This window comes from Triturus cristatus, chromosome 12 (assembly GCF_964204655.1).
Source record: "Triturus cristatus chromosome 12, aTriCri1.1, whole genome shotgun sequence".
Classification (NCBI taxonomy): Eukaryota; Metazoa; Chordata; class Amphibia; order Caudata; family Salamandridae; genus Triturus; species Triturus cristatus.
Genome location: NC_140595.1, coordinates 250,524,559 through 250,545,026, shown reverse-complemented (window position 1 = coordinate 250,545,026; position 20,468 = coordinate 250,524,559).

Genomic DNA, 20,468 nt, shown 5'->3' with positions numbered 1-20,468 from the left:
CTAATGGTTAAGGTCTTAACTCTTACTCTGGCCTAATAGCTATGGTCTTAACTATTACTCTGGCCTAATAGCTAAGGTCTTAGACTCGTACTCTGGCCTAATGGTTAAGGTCTTAACTCTTACTCTGGCCTAATAGCTAAGGTCTTAGACTCGTGCTCTGGCCTAATAGCTAAGGTCTTATACTCGTACTCTGGCCTAATGGTTAAGGTCTTAACTCTTACTCTGGCCTAATAGCTATGGTCTTAACTATTACTCTGGCCTAATAGCTAAGGTCTTAGACTCCTACTCTGGCCTAATGGTTAAGGTCTTAACTCTTAATCTGGCCTAATAGCTAAGGTCTTAACTCTTACTCTGGCCTAATAGCTAAGGTCTTAACTCCTACTCTGGCCTAATGGTTAAGGTCTTAACTCTTACTCTGGCCTAATAGCTAAGGTCTTAGACTCATACTATGGCCTACAGGTTAAGGTCTTAACTCTTACTCTGGCCTAATAGCTAAGGTCTTAGACTTGTGCTCTGGCCTAATGGTTAAGGTCTTAACTCTTACTCTGGCCTACTGGTTAAGGTCTTAACTCTTACTCTGGCCTAATAGCTAAGGTCTTAGACTCGTACTCTGGCCTAATGGTTAAGGTCTTAACTCTTACTCTGGCCTAATAGCTAAGGTCTTAGAATCGTACTCTGGCCTAATGGTTAAGGTCTTAACTCTTACTCTGGCCTAATAGCTAAGGTCTTAACTCTTACTCTGGCCTAATACCTAAGGTCTTAGACTCGTACTCTGGCATAATGGTTAAGGTCTTAACTCTTACTCTGGCCTAATAGCTAAGGTCTTGACTCTTACTCTGGCCTAATAGCTAAGGTCTTAGACTCCTACTCTGGCCTAATGGTTAAGGTCTTAACTCTTACTCTGGCCTAATAGCTAAGGTCTTAACTCTTACTCTGGCCTAATAGCTAAGGTCTTAACTCCTACTCTGGCCTAATGGTTAAGGTCTTAACTCTTACTCTGGCCTAATAGCTAAGGTCTTAGACTCGTACTATGGCCTACAGGTTAAGGTCTTAACTCTTACTCTGGCCTAATAGCTAAGGTCTTAGACTCATACTCTGGCCTACTGGTTAAGGTCTTAACTCTTACTCTGGCCTAATAGCTAAGGTCTTGACTCTTACTCTGGCCTAATAGCTAAGGTCTTAGACTCCTACTATGGCCTAATGGTTAAGGTCTTAACTCTTACTCTGGCTTAAAAGCTAAGGTCTTAGACTCGTACTCTGGCCTAATAGCTGAGGTCTTAACTCTTACTCTGGCCTACTGGTTAAGGTCTTAACTCTTACTCTGGCCTAATAGCTAAGGTCTTAGACTCGTACTCTGGCCTAATAGCTAAGGTCTTAGACTCGTACTCTGGCCTAATAGCTAAGGTCCTAGACTCGTACTCTGGCCTAATAGCTAAGGTCTTAGACTTGTACTCTGGCCTACTGGTTAAGGTCTTAACTCTTATTCTGGCCTAATAGCTAAGGTCTTAGACTCGTACTCTGGCCTAATAGCTAAGGTCTTAACTCCTACTCTGGCCTAATGGTTAAGGTCTTAACTCTTACTCTGGCCTAATAGCTAAGGTCTTAGACTCATACTATGGCCTACAGGTTAAGGTCTTAACTCTTACTCTGGCCTAATAGCTAAGGTCTTAGACTTGTGCTCTGGCCTAATGGTTAAGGTCTTAACTCTTACTCTGGCCTACTGGTTAAGGTCTTAACTCTTACTCTGGCCTAATAGCTAAGGTCTTAGACTCGTACTCTGGCCTAATGGTTAAGGTCTTAACTCTTACTCTGGCCTAATAGCTAAGGTCTTAGAATCGTACTCTGGCCTAATGGTTAAGGTCTTAACTCTTACTCTGGCCTAATAGCTAAGGTCTTAACTCTTACTCTGGCCTAATACCTAAGGTCTTAGACTCGTACTCTGGCATAATGGTTAAGGTCTTAACTCTTACTCTGGCCTAATAGCTAAGGTCTTGACTCTTACTCTGGCCTAATAGCTAAGGTCTTAGACTCCTACTCTGGCCTAATGGTTAAGGTCTTAACTCTTACTCTGGCCTAATAGCTAAGGTCTTAACTCTTACTCTGGCCTAATAGCTAAGGTCTTAACTCCTACTCTGGCCTAATGGTTAAGGTCTTAACTCTTACTCTGGCCTAATAGCTAAGGTCTTAGACTCGTACTCTGGCCTACAGTTTAAGGTCTTAACTCTTACTCTGGCCTAATAGCTAAGGTCTTAGACTCGTACTCTGGCCTACTGGTTAAGGTCTTAACTCTTACTCTGGCCTAATAGCTAAGGTCTTAGATTCGTACTATGGCCTAATCATTAAGGTCTTAACTCTCACTCTGGCCTAATAGCTAAGGTCTTAACTCTTACTCTGGCCTAATAGCTAAGGTCTTAGACTCGTACTCTGGTCTAAAGGTTAAGGTCTTAACTCTTAATCTGGCCTAATAGCTAAGGTCTTCGAGTCGTGCTCTGGCCTAATGGTTAAGGTCTTAACTCTTACTCTGGCCTACTGGTTAAGGTCTTATCTCTTACTCTGGCCTAATAGCTAAGGTCTTAACTCGTACTCTGGCCTAATGGTTAAGGTCTTAACTCTTACTCTGGCCTAATAGCTAAGGTCTTAGACTCGTGCTCTGGCCTAATAGCTAAGGTCTTATACTCGTACTCTGGCCTAATGGTTAAGGTCTTAACTATTACTCTGGCCTAATAGCTAAGGTCTTAGACTCCTACTCTGGCCTAATGGTTAAGGTCTTAACTCTTAATCTGGCCTAATAGCTAAGGTCTTAACTCTTACTCTGGCCTAATAGCTAAGGTCTTAACTCCTACTCTGGCCTAATGGTTAAGGTCTTAACTCTTACTCTGGCCTAATAGCTAAGGTCTTAGACTCGTACTATGGCCTACAGGTTAAGGTCTTAACTCTTACTCTGGCCTAATAGCTAAGGTCTTAGACTTGTGCTCTGGCCTAATGGTTAAGGTCTTAACTCTTACTCTGGCCTACTGGTTAAGGTCTTAACTCTTACTCTGGCCTAATAGCTAAGGTCTTAGACTCGTACTCTGGCCTAATGGTTAAGGTCTTAACTCTTACTCTGGCCTAATAGCTAAGGTCTTAGAATCGTACTCTGGCCTAATGGTTAAGGTCTTAACTCTTACTCTGGCCTAATAGCTAAGGTCTTAACTCTTACTCTGGCCTAATACCTAAGGTCTTAGACTCGTACTCTGGCATAATGGTTAAGGTCTTAACTCTTACTCTGGCCTAATAGCTAAGGTCTTGACTCTTACTCTGGCCTAATAGCTAAGGTCTTAGACTCCTACTCTGGCCTAATGGTTAAGGTCTTAACTCTTACTCTGGCCTAATAGCTAAGGTCTTAACTCTTACTCTGGCCTAATAGCTAAGGTCTTAACTCCTACTCTGGCCTAATGGTTAAGGTCTTAACTCTTACTCTGGCCTAATAGCTAAGGTCTTAGACTCGTACTATGGCCTACAGGTTAAGGTCTTAACTCTTACTCTGGCCTAATAGCTAAGGTCTTAGACTCATACTCTGGCCTACTGGTTAAGGTCTTAACTCTTACTCTGGCCTAATAGCTAAGGTCTTAACTCTTACTCTGGCCTAATAGCTAAGGTCTTAGACTCCTACTATGGCCTAATGGTTAAGGTCTTAACTCTTACTCTGGCTTAAAAGCTAAGGTCTTAGACTCGTACTCTGGCCTAATAGCTGAGGTCTTAACTCTTACTCTGGCCTACTGGTTAAGGTCTTAACTCTTACTCTGGCCTAATAGCTAAGGTCTTAGACTCGTACTCTGGCCTAATAGCTAAGGTCTTAGACTCGTACTCTGGCCTAATAGCTAAGGTCCTAGACTCGTACTCTGGCCTAATAGCTAAGGTCTTAGACTTGTACTCAGGCCTACTGGTTAAGGTCTTAACTCTTATTCTGGCCTAATAGCTAAGGTCTTAGACTCGTACTCTGGCCTAATAGCTAAGGTCTTAGACTCGTACTCTGGCCTACTGGTTAAGGTCTTAACTCTTACTCTGGCCTAATAGCTAAGGTCTTAGACTCGTACTATGGCCTAATGGTTAAGGTCTTAACTCTTACTCTGGCCTAATAGCTAAGGTCTTAACTTTTACTCTGGCCTAATAGCTAAGGTCTTAGACTCGTACTCTGGCCTAATGGTTAAGGTCTTAACTCTTACTCTGGCCTAATAGTTAAGGTCTTAGACTCGTACTATGGCCTACAGGTTAAGGTCTTAACTCTTAGTCTGGCCTAATGGTTAAGGTCTTAACTCTTACTCTGGCCTAATAGCTAAGGTCTTAGACTTGTACTCTGGCCTAATAGCTAAGGTCTTAGACTCTTACTCTGGCCTAATAGCTAAGGTCTTCGACTCTTACTCTGGCCTAATGGATAAGGTCCTAACTCTTACTTTGGCCTAATAGCTAAGGTCTTAGACTCGTACTCTGGCCTAATGGTTAAGGTCTTAACTCTTACTCTGGAATAATAGCTAAGGTCGTAGACTCGTACTATCGCCTACAGGTTAAGCTCTTAACTCTTACTCTGGCCTAATAGCTAAGGTCTTAACTATTACTCTGGCCTAATAGCTAAGGTCTTAGACTCGTACTCTGGCCTAATGGTTAAGGTCTTAACTCTTACTCTGGCCTAATAGCTAAGGTCTTAACTCTTACTCTGGCCTAATAGCTAAGGTCTTAGACTCGTATCATGGCCTACAGGTTAAGGTCTTAACTTTTACTCTGGCCTAATAGCTAAGGTCTTAGACTCGTACTGTGGCCTACTGGTTAAGGTCTTAACTCTTACTCTGGCCTAATAGCTAAGGTCTTAACTCTTACTCTGGCCTAATAGCTAAGGTCTTAGACTCTTACTATGGTCTAATAGCTAAGGTCTTAGATTCGTACTCTGGCCTAATGGTTAAGGTCTTAACTCTTACTCTTGCCTAATAGCTAAGGTCTTAACTCTTACTCTGGCCTAATAGCTAAGGTCTTGACTCCTACTCTGGCCTAATGGTTAAGGTCTTAACTCTTACTCTGGCCTAATAGCTAAGGTCTTAACTCTTACTCTGGCCTAATAGCTAAGGTCTTTTACTCGTACTCTGGCCTAATGGTTAAGGTCTTAACTCTTACTCTGGCCTAATAGCTAAGGTCTTAGACTCGTACTCTGGCCTAATGGTTAAGGTCTTAACTCTTACTCTGGCCTAATAGCTAAGGTCTTAGACTCGTACTATCGCCTACAGGTTAAGCTCTTAACTCTTACTCTGGCCTAATAGCTATGGTCTTAACTATTACTCTGGCCTAATAGCTAAGGTCTTAGACTCCTACTCTGGCCTAATGGTTAAGGTCTTAACTCTTACTCTGGCCTAATAGCTATGGTCTTAACTATTACTCTGGCCTAATAGCTAAGGTCTTAGACTCGTACTCTGGCCTAATGGTTAAGGTCTTAACTCTTACTCTGGCCTAATAGCTAAGGTCTTAGACTCGTGCTCTGGCCTAATAGCTAAGGTCTTATACTCGTACTCTGGCCTAATGGTTAAGGTCTTAACTCTTACTCTGGCCTAATAGCTATGGTCTTAACTATTACTCTGGCCTAATAGCTAAGGTCTTAGACTCCTACTCTGGCCTAATGGTTAAGGTCTTAACTCTTAATCTGGCCTAATAGCTAAGGTCTTAACTCTTACTCTGGCCTAATAGCTAAGGTCTTAACTCCTACTCTGGCCTAATGGTTAAGGTCTTAACTCTTACTCTGGCCTAATAGCTAAGGTCTTAGACTCATACTATGGCCTACAGGTTAAGGTCTTAACTCTTACTCTGGCCTAATAGCTAAGGTCTTAGACTTGTGCTCTGGCCTAATGGTTAAGGTCTTAACTCTTACTCTGGCCTACTGGTTAAGGTCTTAACTCTTACTCTGGCCTAATAGCTAAGGTCTTAGACTCGTACTCTGGCCTAATGGTTAAGGTCTTAACTCTTACTCTGGCCTAATAGCTAAGGTCTTAGAATCGTACTCTGGCCTAATGGTTAAGGTCTTAACTCTTACTCTGGCCTAATAGCTAAGGTCTTAACTCTTACTCTGGCCTAATACCTAAGGTCTTAGACTCGTACTCTGGCATAATGGTTAAGGTCTTAACTCTTACTCTGGCCTAATAGCTAAGGTCTTGACTCTTACTCTGGCCTAATAGCTAAGGTCTTAGACTCCTACTCTGGCCTAATGGTTAAGGTCTTAACTCTTACTCTGGCCTAATAGCTAAGGTCTTAACTCTTACTCTGGCCTAATAGCTAAGGTCTTAACTCCTACTCTGGCCTAATGGTTAAGGTCTTAACTCTTACTCTGGCCTAATAGCTAAGGTCTTAGACTCGTACTATGGCCTACAGGTTAAGGTCTTAACTCTTACTCTGGCCTAATAGCTAAGGTCTTAGACTCATACTCTGGCCTACTGGTTAAGGTCTTAACTCTTACTCTGGCCTAATAGCTAAGGTCTTGACTCTTACTCTGGCCTAATAGCTAAGGTCTTAGACTCCTACTATGGCCTAATGGTTAAGGTCTTAACTCTTACTCTGGCTTAAAAGCTAAGGTCTTAGACTCGTACTCTGGCCTAATAGCTGAGGTCTTAACTCTTACTCTGGCCTACTGGTTAAGGTCTTAACTCTTACTCTGGCCTAATAGCTAAGGTCTTAGACTCGTACTCTGGCCTAATAGCTAAGGTCTTAGACTCGTACTCTGGCCTAATAGCTAAGGTCCTAGACTCGTACTCTGGCCTAATAGCTAAGGTCTTAGACTTGTACTCTGGCCTACTGGTTAAGGTCTTAACTCTTATTCTGGCCTAATAGCTAAGGTCTTAGACTCGTACTCTGGCCTAATAGCTAAGGTCTTAACTCCTACTCTGGCCTAATGGTTAAGGTCTTAACTCTTACTCTGGCCTAATAGCTAAGGTCTTAGACTCATACTATGGCCTACAGGTTAAGGTCTTAACTCTTACTCTGGCCTAATAGCTAAGGTCTTAGACTTGTGCTCTGGCCTAATGGTTAAGGTCTTAACTCTTACTCTGGCCTACTGGTTAAGGTCTTAACTCTTACTCTGGCCTAATAGCTAAGGTCTTAGACTCGTACTCTGGCCTAATGGTTAAGGTCTTAACTCTTACTCTGGCCTAATAGCTAAGGTCTTAGAATCGTACTCTGGCCTAATGGTTAAGGTCTTAACTCTTACTCTGGCCTAATAGCTAAGGTCTTAACTCTTACTCTGGCCTAATACCTAAGGTCTTAGACTCGTACTCTGGCATAATGGTTAAGGTCTTAACTCTTACTCTGGCCTAATAGCTAAGGTCTTGACTCTTACTCTGGCCTAATAGCTAAGGTCTTAGACTCCTACACTGGCCTAATGGTTAAGGTCTTAACTCTTACTCTGGCCTAATAGCTAAGGTCTTAACTCTTACTCTGGCCTAATAGCTAAGGTCTTAACTCCTACTCTGGCCTAATGGTTAAGGTCTTAACTCTTACTCTGGCCTAATAGCTAAGGTCTTAGACTCGTACTATGGCCTACAGGTTAAGGTCTTAACTCTTACTCTGGCCTAATAGCTAAGGTCTTAGACTCATACTCTGGCCTACTGGTTAAGGTCTTAACTCTTACTCTGGCCTAATAGCTAAGGTCTTGACTCTTACTCTGGCCTAATAGCTAAGGTCTTAGACTCCTACTATGGCCTAATGGTTAAGGTCTTAACTCTTACTCTGGCTTAAAAGCTAAGGTCTTAGACTCGTACTCTGGCCTAATAGCTGAGGTCTTAACTCTTACTCTGGCCTACTGGTTAAGGTCTTAACTCTTACTCTGGCCTAATAGCTAAGGTCTTAGACTCGTACTCTGGCCTAATAGCTAAGGTCTTAGACTCGTACTCTGGCCTAATAGCTAAGGTCCTAGACTCGTACTCTGGCCTAATAGCTAAGGTCTTAGACTTGTACTCTGGCCTACTGGTTAAGGTCTTAACTCTTATTCTGGCCTAATAGCTAAGGTCTTAGACTCGTACTCTGGCCTAATAGCTAAGGTCTTAGACTCGTACTCTGGCCTACTGGTTAAGGTCTTAACTCTTACTCTGGCCTAATAGCTAAGGTCTTAGACTCGTACTATGGCCTAATGGTTAAGGTCTTAACTCTTACTCTGGCCTAATAGCTAAGGTCTTAACTTTTACTCTGGCCTAATAGCTAAGGTCTTAGACTCGTACTCTGGCCTAATGGTTAAGGTCTTAACTCTTACTCTGGCCTAATAGTTAAGGTCTTAGACTCGTACTATGGCCTACAGGTTAAGGTCTTAACTCTTAGTCTGGCCTAATGGTTAAGGTCTTAACTCTTACTCTGGCCTAATAGCTAAGGTCTTAGACTTGTACTCTGGCCTAATAGCTAAGGTCTTCGACTCTTACTCTGGCCTAATGGATAAGGTCCTAACTCTTACTCTGGCCTAATAGCTAAGGTCTTAGACTCGTACTCTGGCCTAATGGTTAAGGTCTTAACTCTTACTCTGGAATAATAGCTAAGGTCGTAGACTCGTACTATCGCCTACAGGTTAAGCTCTTAACTCTTACTCTGGCCTAATAGCTAAGGTCTTAACTATTACTCTGGCCTAATAGCTAAGGTCTTAGACTTGTACTCTGGCCTAATGGTTAAGGTCTTAACTCTTACTCTGGCCTAATAGCTAAGGTCTTAACTCTTACTCTGGCCTAATAGCTAAGGTCTTAGACTCGTATCATGGCCTACAGGTTAAGGTCTTAACTTTTACTCTGGCCTAATAGCTAAGGTCTTAGACTCGTACTGTGGCCTACTGGTTAAGGTCTTAACTCTTACTCTGGCCTAATAGCTAAGGTCTTGACTCTTACTCTGGCCTAATAGCTAAGGTCTTAGACTCTTACTATGGCCTAATGGTTAAGGTCTTAACTCTTACTCTGGCCTAATAGCTAAGGTCTAAACTCTTACTCTGGCCTAATAGCTAAGGTCTTAGTCTCGTACTCTGGCCTAATGGTTAAGGTTTTAACTCTTACTCTGCCCTAAAAGCTAAGCTCTTAGACTCGTGCACTGGCCTAATGGTTATGGTCTTAACTCTTACTCTGGCCTAATAGCTAAGGTCTTAACTCTTACTCTGGCCTAATAGCTAAGGTCTTAGATTCGTACTCTGGCCTAATGGTTAAGGTCTTAACTCTTACTCTGGCCTAATAGCTAAGGTCTTAACTCTTACTCTGGCCTAATAGCTAAGGTCTTAGTCTCGTACTCTGGCCTAATGGTTAAGGTTTTAACTCTTACTCTGGCCTAAAAGCTAAGCTCTTAGACTCGTGCACTGGCCTAATGGTTATGGTCTTAACTCTTACTCTGGCCTAATAGCTAAGGTCTTAACTCTTACTCTGGCCTAATAGCTAAGGTCTTAGATTCGTACTCTGGCCTAATGGTTAAGGTCTTAACTCTTACTCTGGCCTAATAGCTAAGGTCTTAACTCTTACTCTGGCCTAATAGCTAAGGTCTTGACTCCTACTCTGGCCTAATGGTTAAGGTCTTAACTCTTACTCTGGCCTAATAGCTAAGGTCTTAACTCTTACTCTGGCCTAATAGCTAAGGTCTTTTACTCGTACTCTGGCCTAATGGTTAAGGTCTTAACTCTTACTCTGGCCTAATAGCTAAGGTCTTAGACTCGTACTCTGGCCTAATGGTTAAGGTCTTAACTTTTACTCTGGCCTAATAGCTAAGGTCTTAGACTCGTACTGTGGCCTACTGGTTAAGGTCTTAACTCTTACTCTGGCCTAATAGCTAAGGTCTTAACTCTTACTCTGGCCTAATAGCTAAGGTCTTAGACTCTTACTATGGCCTAATGGTTAAGGTCTTAACTCTTACTCTGGCCTAATAGCTAAGGTCTTAACTCTTACTCTGGCCTAATAGCTAAGGTCTTAGTCTCGTACTCTGGCCTAATGGTTAAGGTTTTAACTCTTCCTCTGCCCTAAAAGCTAAGCTCTTAGACTCGTGCACTGGCCTAATGGTTATGGTCTTAACTCTTACTCTGGCCTAATAGCTAAGGTCTTAACTCTTACTCTGGCCTAATAGCTAAGGTCTTAGATTCGTACTCTGGCCTAATGGTTAAGGTCTTAACTCTTACTCTGGCCTAATAGCTAAGGTCTTAACTCTTACTCTGGCCTAATAGCTAAGGTCTTGGTCTCGTACTCTGGCCTAATGGTTAAGGTTTTAACTCTTACTCTGGCCTAAAAGCTAAGCTCTTAGACTCGTGCACTGGCCTAATTGTTATGGTCTTAACTCTTACTCTGGCCTAATAGCTAAGGTCTTAACTCTTACTCTGGCCTAATAGCTAAGGTCTTAGATTCGTACTCTGGCCTAATGGTTAAGGTCTTAACTCTTACTCTGGCCTAATAGCTAAGGTCTTAACTCTTACTCTGGCCTAATAGCTAAGGTCTTGACTCCTACTCTGGCCTAATGGTTAAGGTCTTAACTCTTACTCTGGCCTAATAGCTAAGGTCTTAACTCTTACTCTGGCCTAATAGCTAAGGTCTTTTACTCGTACTCTGGCCTAATGGTTAAGGTCTTAACTCTTACTCTGGCCTAATAGCTAAGGTCTTAGACTCGTACTCTGGCCTAATGGTTAAGGTCTTAACTCTTACTCTGGCCTAATATCTAAGGTCTTAGACTCGTACTATCGCCTACAGGTTAAGCTCTTAACTCTTACTCTGGCCTAATAGCTATGGTCTTAACTATTACTCTGGCCTAATAGCTAAGGTCTTAGACTCCTACTCTGGCCTAATGGTTAAGGTCTTAACTCTTACTCTGGCCTAATAGCTATGGTCTTAACTATTACTCTGGCCTAATAGCTAAGGTCTTAGACTCCTACTCTGGCCTAATGGTTAAGGTCTTAACTCTTACTCTGGCCTAATAGCTAAGGTCTTAGACTCGTGCTCTGGCCTAATAGCTAAGGTCTTATACTCGTACTCTGGCCTAATGGTTAAGGTCTTAACTCTTACTCTGGCCTACAGATTAAGGTCTTAACTCTTACTCTGGCCTGCTGGTTAAGGTCTTAACTCTTACTCTGACCTAATAGCTAAGGTCTTAGACTCGTACTCTGGCCTACTGGTTAAGGTCTTAACTATTACTCTGGCCTAATAGCTAAGGTCTTAACTCTTACTCTAGCCTAATAGCTAAGGTCTTAGACTCGTACTATGGCCTAATGATTAAGGTCTTAACTCTTACTCTGGCCTAATAGCTAAGGTCTTAACTTTTACTCTGGCCTAATAGCTAAGGTCTTAGACTCGTAATCTATCCTAATGGTTAAGGTCTTAACTCCTACTCTGGCCTAATAGCTAAGGTCTTAACTCTTACTCTGGCCTAGTAGCTAAGGTCTTAGACTCGTACTATGGCCTACAGTTTAAGGTCCTAACTCTTACTCTGGCCTAATAGCTAAGGTCTTAGACTCGTACTCTGGCCTACTGGTTAAGGTCTTAACTCTTACTATTGCCTAATAGCTAAGGTCTTAGACTCGTACTCTGGCCTACTGGTTAAGGTCTTAACTCTTACTCTGGCCTAATAGCTAAGGTCTTAGACTCGTACTCTGGCCTAATGTTTAAGGTCTTAACTCTTACTCTGGCCTAATAGCTAAGGTCTTAGACTCGTACTCTGGCCTACTGGTTAAGGTGTTAACTCCTATTCTGGCCTAATAGCTAAGGTCTATGACTCGTAATCTGGCCTAATGGTTAAGGTCTTAACTCTTACTCTGGCCTAATAGCTAAGGTCTTAGACTTGTGCTCTGGCCTAATGGTTAAGGTCTTAACTCTTACTCTGGCCTACTGGTTAAGGTCTTAACTCTTACTCTGGCCTAATAGCTAAGGTCTTAGACTCGTACTCTGGCCTAATGGTTAAGGTCTTAACTCTTACTCTGGCCTAATAGCTAAGGTCTTAGAATCGTACTCTGGCCTAATGGTTAAGGTCTTAACTCTTACTCTGGCCTAATAGCTAAGGTCTTAACTCTTACTCTGGCCTAATACCTAAGGTCTTAGACTCGTACTCTGGCATAATGGTTAAGGTCTTAACTCTTACTCTGGCCTAATAGCTAAGGTCTTAACTCTTACTCTGGCCTAATAGCTAAGGTCTTTGACTCGTACTCTGGCCTAATGGTTAAGGTCTTAACTCTTACTCTGGCCTAATAGCTAAGGTCTTAGACTCGTACTCTGACCTAATAGCTAAGGTCTTAGACTCGTACTCTGGCTTAATGGTTAAGGTCTTAACTCTTACTCTGGCCTACAGGTTAAGGTCTTAACTCTTACTCTGGCCTAATAGCTAAGGTCTTAACTCTTACTCTGGCCTAATAGCTAAGGTCTTGACTCCTACTCTGGCCTAATGGTTAAGGTCTTAACTCTTACTCTGGCCTAATAGCTAAGGTCTTAACTCTTACTCTGGCCTAATAGCTAAGGTCTTTTACTCGTACTCTGGCCTAATGGTTAAGGTCTTAACTCTTACTCTGGCCTAATAGCTAAGGTCTTAGACTCGTACTATCGCCTACAGGTTAAGCTCTTAACTCTTACTCTGGCCTAATAGCTATGGTCTTAACTATTACTCTGGCCTAATAGCTAAGGTCTTAGACTCCTACTCTGGCCTAATGGTTAAGGTCTTAACTCTTACTCTGGCCTAATAGCTATGGTCTTAACTATTACTCTGGCCTAATAGCTAAGGTATTAGACTCGTACTCTGGCATAATGGTTAAGGTCTTAACTCTTACTCTGGCCTAATAGCTAAGGTCTTAGACTCGTGCTCTGGCCTAATAGCTAAGGTCTTATACTCGTACTCTGGCCTAATGGTTAAGGTCTTAACTCTTACTCTGGCCTACAAATTAAGGTCTTAACTCTTACTCTGGCCTGCTGGTTAAGGTCTTAACTCTTACTCTGACCTAATAGCTAAGGTCTTAGACTCGTACTCTGGCCTACTGGTTAAGGTCTTAACTATTACTCTGGCCTAATAGCTAAGGTCTTAACTCTTACTCTGGCCTAATAGCTAAGGTCTTAGACTCGTACTATGGCCTAATGATTAAGGTCTTAACTCTTACTCTGGCCTAATAGCTAAGGTCTTAACTTTTACTCTGGCCTAATAGCTAAGGTCTTAGACTCGTAATCTAGCCTAATGGTTAAGGTCTTAACTCCTACTCTGGCCTAATAGCTAAGGTCTTAACTCTTACTCTGGCCTAGTAGCTAAGGTCTTAGACTCGTACTATGGCCTACAGTTTAAGGTCCTAACTCTTACTCTGGCCTAATAGCTAAGGTCTTAGACTCGTACTCTGGCCTACTGGTTAAGGTCTTAACTCTTACTATTGCCTAATAGCTAAGGTCTTAGACTCGTACTCTGGCCTACTGGTTAAGGTCTTAACTCTTACTCTGGCCTAATAGCTAAGGTCTTAGACTCGTACTCTGGCCTAATGTTTAAGGTCTTAACTCTTACTCTGGCCTAATAGCTAAGGTCTTAGACTCGTACTCTGGCCTACTGGTTAAGGTGTTAACTCTTATTCTGGCCTAATAGCTAAGGTCTATGACTCGTAATCTGGCCTAATGGTTAAGGTCTTAACTCTTACTCTGGCCTAATAGCTAAGGTCTTAGACTTGTGCTCTGGCCTAATGGTTAAGGTCTTAACTCTTACTCTGGCCTACTGGTTAAGGTCTTAACTCTTACTCTGGCCTAATAGCTAAGGTCTTAGACTCGTACTCTGGCCTAATGGATAAGGTCTTAACTCTTACTCTGGCCTAATAGCTACGGTCTTAGAATCGTACTCTGGCCTAATGGTTAAGGTCTTAACTCTTACTCTGGCCTAATAGCTAAGGTCTTAACTCTTACTCTGGCCTAATACCTAAGGTCTTAGACTCGTACTCTGGCATAATGGTTAAGGTCTTAACTCTTACTCTGGCCTAATAGCTAAGGTCTTAACTCTTACTCTGGCCTAATAGCTAAGGTCTTTGACTCGTACTCTGGCCTAATGGTTAAGGTCTTAACTCTTACTCTGGCCTAATAGCTAAGGTCTTAGACTCGTACTCTGGCCTAATAGCTAAGGTCTTAGACTCGTACTCTGGCTTAATGGTTAAGGTCTTAACTCTTACTCTAGCCTACAGGTTAAGGTCTTAACTCTTACTCCAGCCTACTGGTTAATGTCTTAACTCTTACTCTGGCCTAATGGATAAGGTCTTAACTCTTACTATGGCCTAATAGCTAAGGTCTTAGACTCGTACTCTGGCCTAATGGTTAAGGTCTTAACTCTTACTCTGGAATAATAGCTAAGGTCTTAGACTCGTACTATCGCCTACAGGTTAAGCTCTTAACTCTTACTCTGGCCTAATAGCTAAGGTCTTAACTACTACTCTGGCCTAATAGCTAAGGTCTTAGACTCGTACTCTGGCCTAATGGTTAAGGTCTTAACTCTTACTCTGGCCTAATAGCTAAGGTCTTGACTCTTATTCTGGCCTAATAGCTAACGTCTTAGACTCGTACTGTGGCCTACAGGTTAAGGTCTTAACTCTTACTCTGGCCTAATAGCTAAGGTCTTAGACTCGTACTCTGGCCTACAGTTTAAGGTCTTAACTCTTACTCTGGCCTAATAGCTAAGGTCTTAGACTCGTACTCTGGCCTACTGGTTAAGGTCTTAACTCTTACTCTGGCCTAATAGCTAAGGTCTTAGATTCGTACTATGGCCTAATCATTAAGGTCTTAACTCTCACTCTGGCCTAATAGCTAAGGTCTTAACTCTTACTCTGGCCTAATAGCTAAGGTCTTAGACTCGTACTCTGGTCTAAAGGTTAAGGTCTTAACTCTTACTCTGGCCTAATAGCTAAGGTCTTCGAGTCGTGCTCTGGCCTAATGGTTAAGGTCTTAACTCTTACTCTGGCCTAATAGCTAAGGTCTTAACTCCTACTCTGGCCTAATGGTTAAGGTCTTAACTCTTACTCTGGCCTAATAGCTAAGGTCTTAGACTCGTACTATGGCCTACAGGTTAAGGTCTTAACTCTTACTCTGGCCTAATAGCTAAGGTCTTAGACTCATACTCTGGCCTACTGGTTAAGGTCTTAACTCTTACTCTGGCCTAATAGCTAAGGTCTTAACTCTTACTCTGGCCTAATAGCTAAGGTCTTAGACTCCTACTATGGCCTAATGGTTAAGGTCTTAACTCTTACTCTGGCTTAAAAGCTAAGGTCTTAGACTCGTACTCTGGCCTAATAGCTGAGGTCTTAACTCTTACTCTGGCCTACTGGTTAAGGTCTTAACTCTTACTCTGGCCTAATAGCTAAGGTCTTAGACTCGTACTCTGGCCTAATAGCTAAGGTCTTAGACTCGTACTCTGGCCTAATAGCTAAGGTCCTAGACTCGTACTCTGGCCTAATAGCTAAGGTCTTAGACTTGTACTCTGGCCTACTGGTTAAGGTCTTAACTCTTATTCTGGCCTAATAGCTAAGGTCTTAGACTCGTACTCTGGCCTAATAGCTAAGGTCTTAACTCTTACTCTGGCCTAATAGCTAAGGTCTTAGACTCTTACTATGGCCTAATGGTTAAGGTCTTAACTCTTACTCTGGCCTAATAGCTAAGGTCTTAGTCTCGTACTCTGGCCTAATGGTTAAGGTTTTAACTCTTACTCTGCCCTAAAAGCTAAGCTCTTAGACTCGTGCACTGGCCTAATGGTTATGGTCTTAACTCTTACTCTGGCCTAATAGCTAAGGTCTTAACTCTTACTCTGGCCTAATAGCTAAGGTCTTAGATTCGTACTCTGGCCTAATGGTTAAGGTCTTAACTCTTACTCTGGCCTAATAGCTAAGGTCTTAACTCTTACTCTGGCCTAATAGCTAAGGTCTTAGTCTCGAACTCTGGCCTAATGGTTAAGGTTTTAACTCTTACTCTGGCCTAAAAGCTAAGCTCTTAGACTCGTGCACTGGCCTAATGGTTATGGTCTTAACTCTTACTCTGGCCTAATAGCTAAGGTCTTAACTCTTACTCTGGCCTAATAGCTAAGGTCTTAGATTCGTACTCTGGCCTAATGGTTAAGGTCTTAACTCTTACTCTGGCCTAATAGCTAAGGTCTTAACTCTTACTCTGGCCTAATAGCTAAGGTCTTTTACTCGTACTCTGGCCTAATGGTTAAGGTCTCAACTCTTACTCTGGCCTAATAGCTAAGGTCTTAGACTCGTACTCTGGCCTAATGGTTAAGGTCTTAACTTTTACTCTGGCCTAATAGCTAAGGTCTTAGACTCGTACTGTGGCCTACTGGTTAAGGTCTTAACTCTTACTCTGGCCTAATAGCTAAGGTCTTAACTCTTACTCTGGCCTAATAGCTAAGGTCTTAGACTCTTACTATGGCCTAATGGTTAAGGTCTTAACTCTTACTCTGGCCTAATAGCTAAGGTCTTAACTCTTACTCTGGCCTAATAGCTAAGGTCTTAGTCTCGTACTCTGGCCTAATGGTTAAGGTTTTAACTCTTACTCTGCCCTAAAAGCTAAGCTCTTAGACTCATGCACTGGCCTAATGGTTATGGTCTTAACTCTTACTCTGGCCTAATAGCTAAGGTCTTAACTCTTACTCTGGCCTAATAGCTAAGGTCTTAGATTCGTACTCTGGCCTAATGGTTAAGGTCTTAACTCTTACTCTGGCCTAATAGCTAAGGTCTTAACTCTTACTCTGGCCTAATAGCTAAGGTCTTAGTCTCGTACTCTGGACTAATGGTTAAGGTTTTAACTCTTACTCTGGCCTAAAAGCTAAGCTCTTAGACTCGTGCACTGGCCTAAAGGTTATGGTCTTAACTCTTACGCTGGCCTAATAGCTAAGGTCTTAACTCTTACTCTGGCCTAATAGCTAAGGTCTTAGATTCGTACTCTGGCCTAATGGTTAAGGTCTTAACTCTTACTCTGGCCTAATAGCTAAGGTCTTAACTCTTACTCTGGCCTAATAGCTAAGGTCTTGACTCCTACTCTGGCCTAATGGTTAAGGTCTTAACTCTTACTCTGGCCTAATAGCTAAGGTCTTAACTCTTACTCTGGCCTAATAGCTAAGGTCTTTTACTCGTACTCTGGCCTAATGGTTAAGGTCTTAACTCTTACTCTGGCCTAATAGCTAAGGTCTTAGACTCGTACTCTGGCCTAATGGTTAAGGTCTTAACTCTTACTCTGGCCTAATAGCTAAGGTCTTAGACTCGTACTATCGCCTACAGGTTAAGCTCTTAACTCTTACTCTGGCCTAATAGCTATGGTCTTAACTATTACTCTGGCCTAATAGCTAAGGTCTTAGACTCCTACTCTGGCCTAATGGTTAAGGTCTTAACTCTTACTCTGGCCTAATAGCTATGGTCTTAACTATTACTCTGGCCTAATAGCTAAGGTCTTAGACTCGTACTCTGGCCTAATGGTTAAGGTCTTAACTCTTACTCTGGCCTAATAGCTAAGGTCTTAGACTCGTGCTCTGGCCTAATAGCTAAGGTCTTATACTCGTACTCTGGCCTAATGGTTAAGGTCTTAACTCTTACTCTGGCCTACAGATTAAGGTCTTAACTCTTACTCTGGCCTGCTGGTTAAGGTCTTAACTCTTACTCTGACCTAATAGCTAAGGTCTTAACTTTTACTCTGGCCTAATAGCTAAGGTCTTAGACTCGTAATCTAGCCTAATGGTTAAGGTCTTAACTCCTACTCTGGCCTAATAGCTAAGGTCTTAACTCTTACTCTGGCCTAGTAGCTAAGGTCTTAGACTCGTACTATGGCCTACAGTTTAAGGTCCTAACTCTTACTCTGGCCTAATAGCTAAGGTCTTAGACTCGTACTCTGGCCTACTGGTTAAGGTCTTAACTCTTACTATTGCCTAATAGCTAAGGTCTTAGACTCGTACTCTGGCCTACTGGTTAAGGTCTTAACTCTTACTCTGGCCTAATAGCTAAGGTCTTAGACTCGTACTCTGGCCTAATGTTTAAGGTCTTAACTCTTACTCTGGCCTAATAGCTAAGGTCTTAGACTCGTACTCTGGCCTACTGGTTAAGGTGTTAACTCTTATTCTGGCCTAATAGCTAAGGTCTATGACTCGTAATCTGGCCTAATGGTTAAGGTCTTAACTCTTACTCTGGCCTAATAGCTAAGGTCTTAGACTTGTGCTCTGGCCTAATGGTTAAGGTCTTAACTCTTACTCTGGCCTACTGGTTAAGGTCTTAACTCTTACTCTGGCCTAATAGCTAAGGTCTTAGACTCGTACTCTGGCCTAATGGTTAAGGTCTTAACTCTTACTCTGGCCTAATAGCTAAGGTCTTAGAATCGTACTCTGGCCTAATGGTTAAGGTCTTAACTCTTACTCTGGCATAATGGTTAAGGTCTTAACTCTTACTCTGGCCTAATAGCTAAGGTCTTAACTCTTACTCTGGCCTAATAGCTAAGGTCTGTGACTCGTACTCTGGCCTAATGGTTAAGGTCTTAACTCTTACTCTGGCCTAATAGCTAAGGTCTTAGACTCGTACTCTGGCCTAATAGCTAAGGTCTTAGACTCGTACTCTGGCTTAATGGTTAAGGTCTTAACTCTTACTCTGGCCTACAGGTTAAGGTCTTAACTCTTACTCCGGCCTACTGGTTAAGGTCTTAACTCTTACTCTGGCCTAATGGATAAGGTCTTAACTCTTACTCTGGCCTAATAGCTAAGGTCTTAGACTCGTACTCTGGCCTAATGGTTAAGGTCTTAACTCTTACTCTGGAATAATAGCTAAGGTCTTAGACTCTTACTATCGCCTACAGGTTAAGCTCTTAACTCTTACTCTGGCCTAATAGCTAAGGTCTTAACTACTACTCTGGCCTAATAGCTAAGGTCCTTAGACTCGTACTCTGGCCTAATGGTTAAGGTCTTAACTCTTACTCTGGCCTAATAGCTAAGGTCTTGACTCTTATTCTGGCCTAATAGCTAAGGTCTTAGACTCGTACTATGGCCTACAGGTTAAGGTCTTAACTCTTACTCTGGCCTAATAGCTAAGGTCTTAGACTCGTACTCTGGCCTACAGTTTAAGGTCTTAACTCTTACTCTGGCCTAATAGCTAAGGTCTTAGACTCGTACTCTGGCCTACTGGTTAAGGTCTTAACTCTTACTCTGGCCTAATAGCTAAGGTCTTAGATTCGTACTATGGCCTAATCATTAAGGTCTTAACTCTCACTCTGGCCTAATAGCTAAGGTCTTAACTCTTACTCTGGCCTAATAGCTAAGGTCTTAGACTCGTACTCTGGTCTAAAGGTTAAGGTCTTAACTCTTAATCTGGCCTAATAGCTAAGGTCTTCGAGTCGTGCTCTGGCCTAATGGTTAAGGTCTTAACTCTTACTCTGGCCTACTGGTTAAGGTCTTATCTCTTACTCTGGCCTAATAGCTAAGGTCTTAACTCGTACTCTGGCCTAATGGTTAAGGTCTTAACTCTTACTCTGGCGTAATAGCTAAGGTCTTAGACTCGTACTCTGGCCTAATAGCTAAGGTCTTAGACTCGTACTCTGGCCTAATGGTTAAGGTCTTAACTCTTACTCTGGCCTAATAGCTAAGGTCTTAGACTCGTACTCTGGCCTAATGGTTAAGGTCTTAACTCTTACTCTGGCCTAATAGCTAAGGTCTTAGACTCATACTCTGGCCTACTGGTTAAGGTCTTATCTCTTACTCTGGCCTAATAGCTAAGGTCTTAACTCTTACTCTGGCCTAATAGCTAAGGTCTTTGACTCGTACTCTGGCCTAATGGTTAAGGTCTTAACTCTTACTCTGGCCTAATAGCTAAGGTCTTAGACTTGTGCTCTGGCCTAATAGCTAAGGTCTTAGACTCGTACTCTGGCCTACTGGTTAAGGTCTTAACTCTTACTCTGGCCTAATAGCTAAGGTCTTAACTCTTACTCTGGCCTAATAGCTAAGGTCTTAGACTCGTACTATGGCCTAATGGTTAAGGTCTTAACTCTTACTCTGGCCTAATAGCTAAGGTCTTAACTTTTACTCTGGCCTAATAGCTAAGGTCTTAGACTCGTAATCTAGCCTAATGGTTAAGGTCTTAACTCCTACTCTGGCCTAATAGCTAAGGTCTTAACTCTTACTCTGGCCTAATAGCTAAGGTCTTAGACTCGTACTCTGGCCTACTGGTTAAGGTCTTAACTCTTACTATTGCCTAATAGCTAAGGTCTTAGACTCGTACTATTGCCTAATAGTTAAGGTCTTAACTCTTACTCTGGCCTAATAGCTAAGATCTTAACTCTTTCTCTGGGCTAATAGCTAAGGTCTTAGACTCGTACTCTGGCCTAATGGTTAAGGTCTTAACTCTTACTCTGGCCTAATAGCTAAGGTCTTAGACTTGTGCTCTGGCCTAATGGTTAAGGTCTTAACTCTTACTCTGGCCTACTGGTTAAGGTCTTAACTCTTACTCTGGCCTAATAGCTAAGGTCTTAGACTCGCACTCTGGCCTAATGGTTAAGGTCTTAACTCTT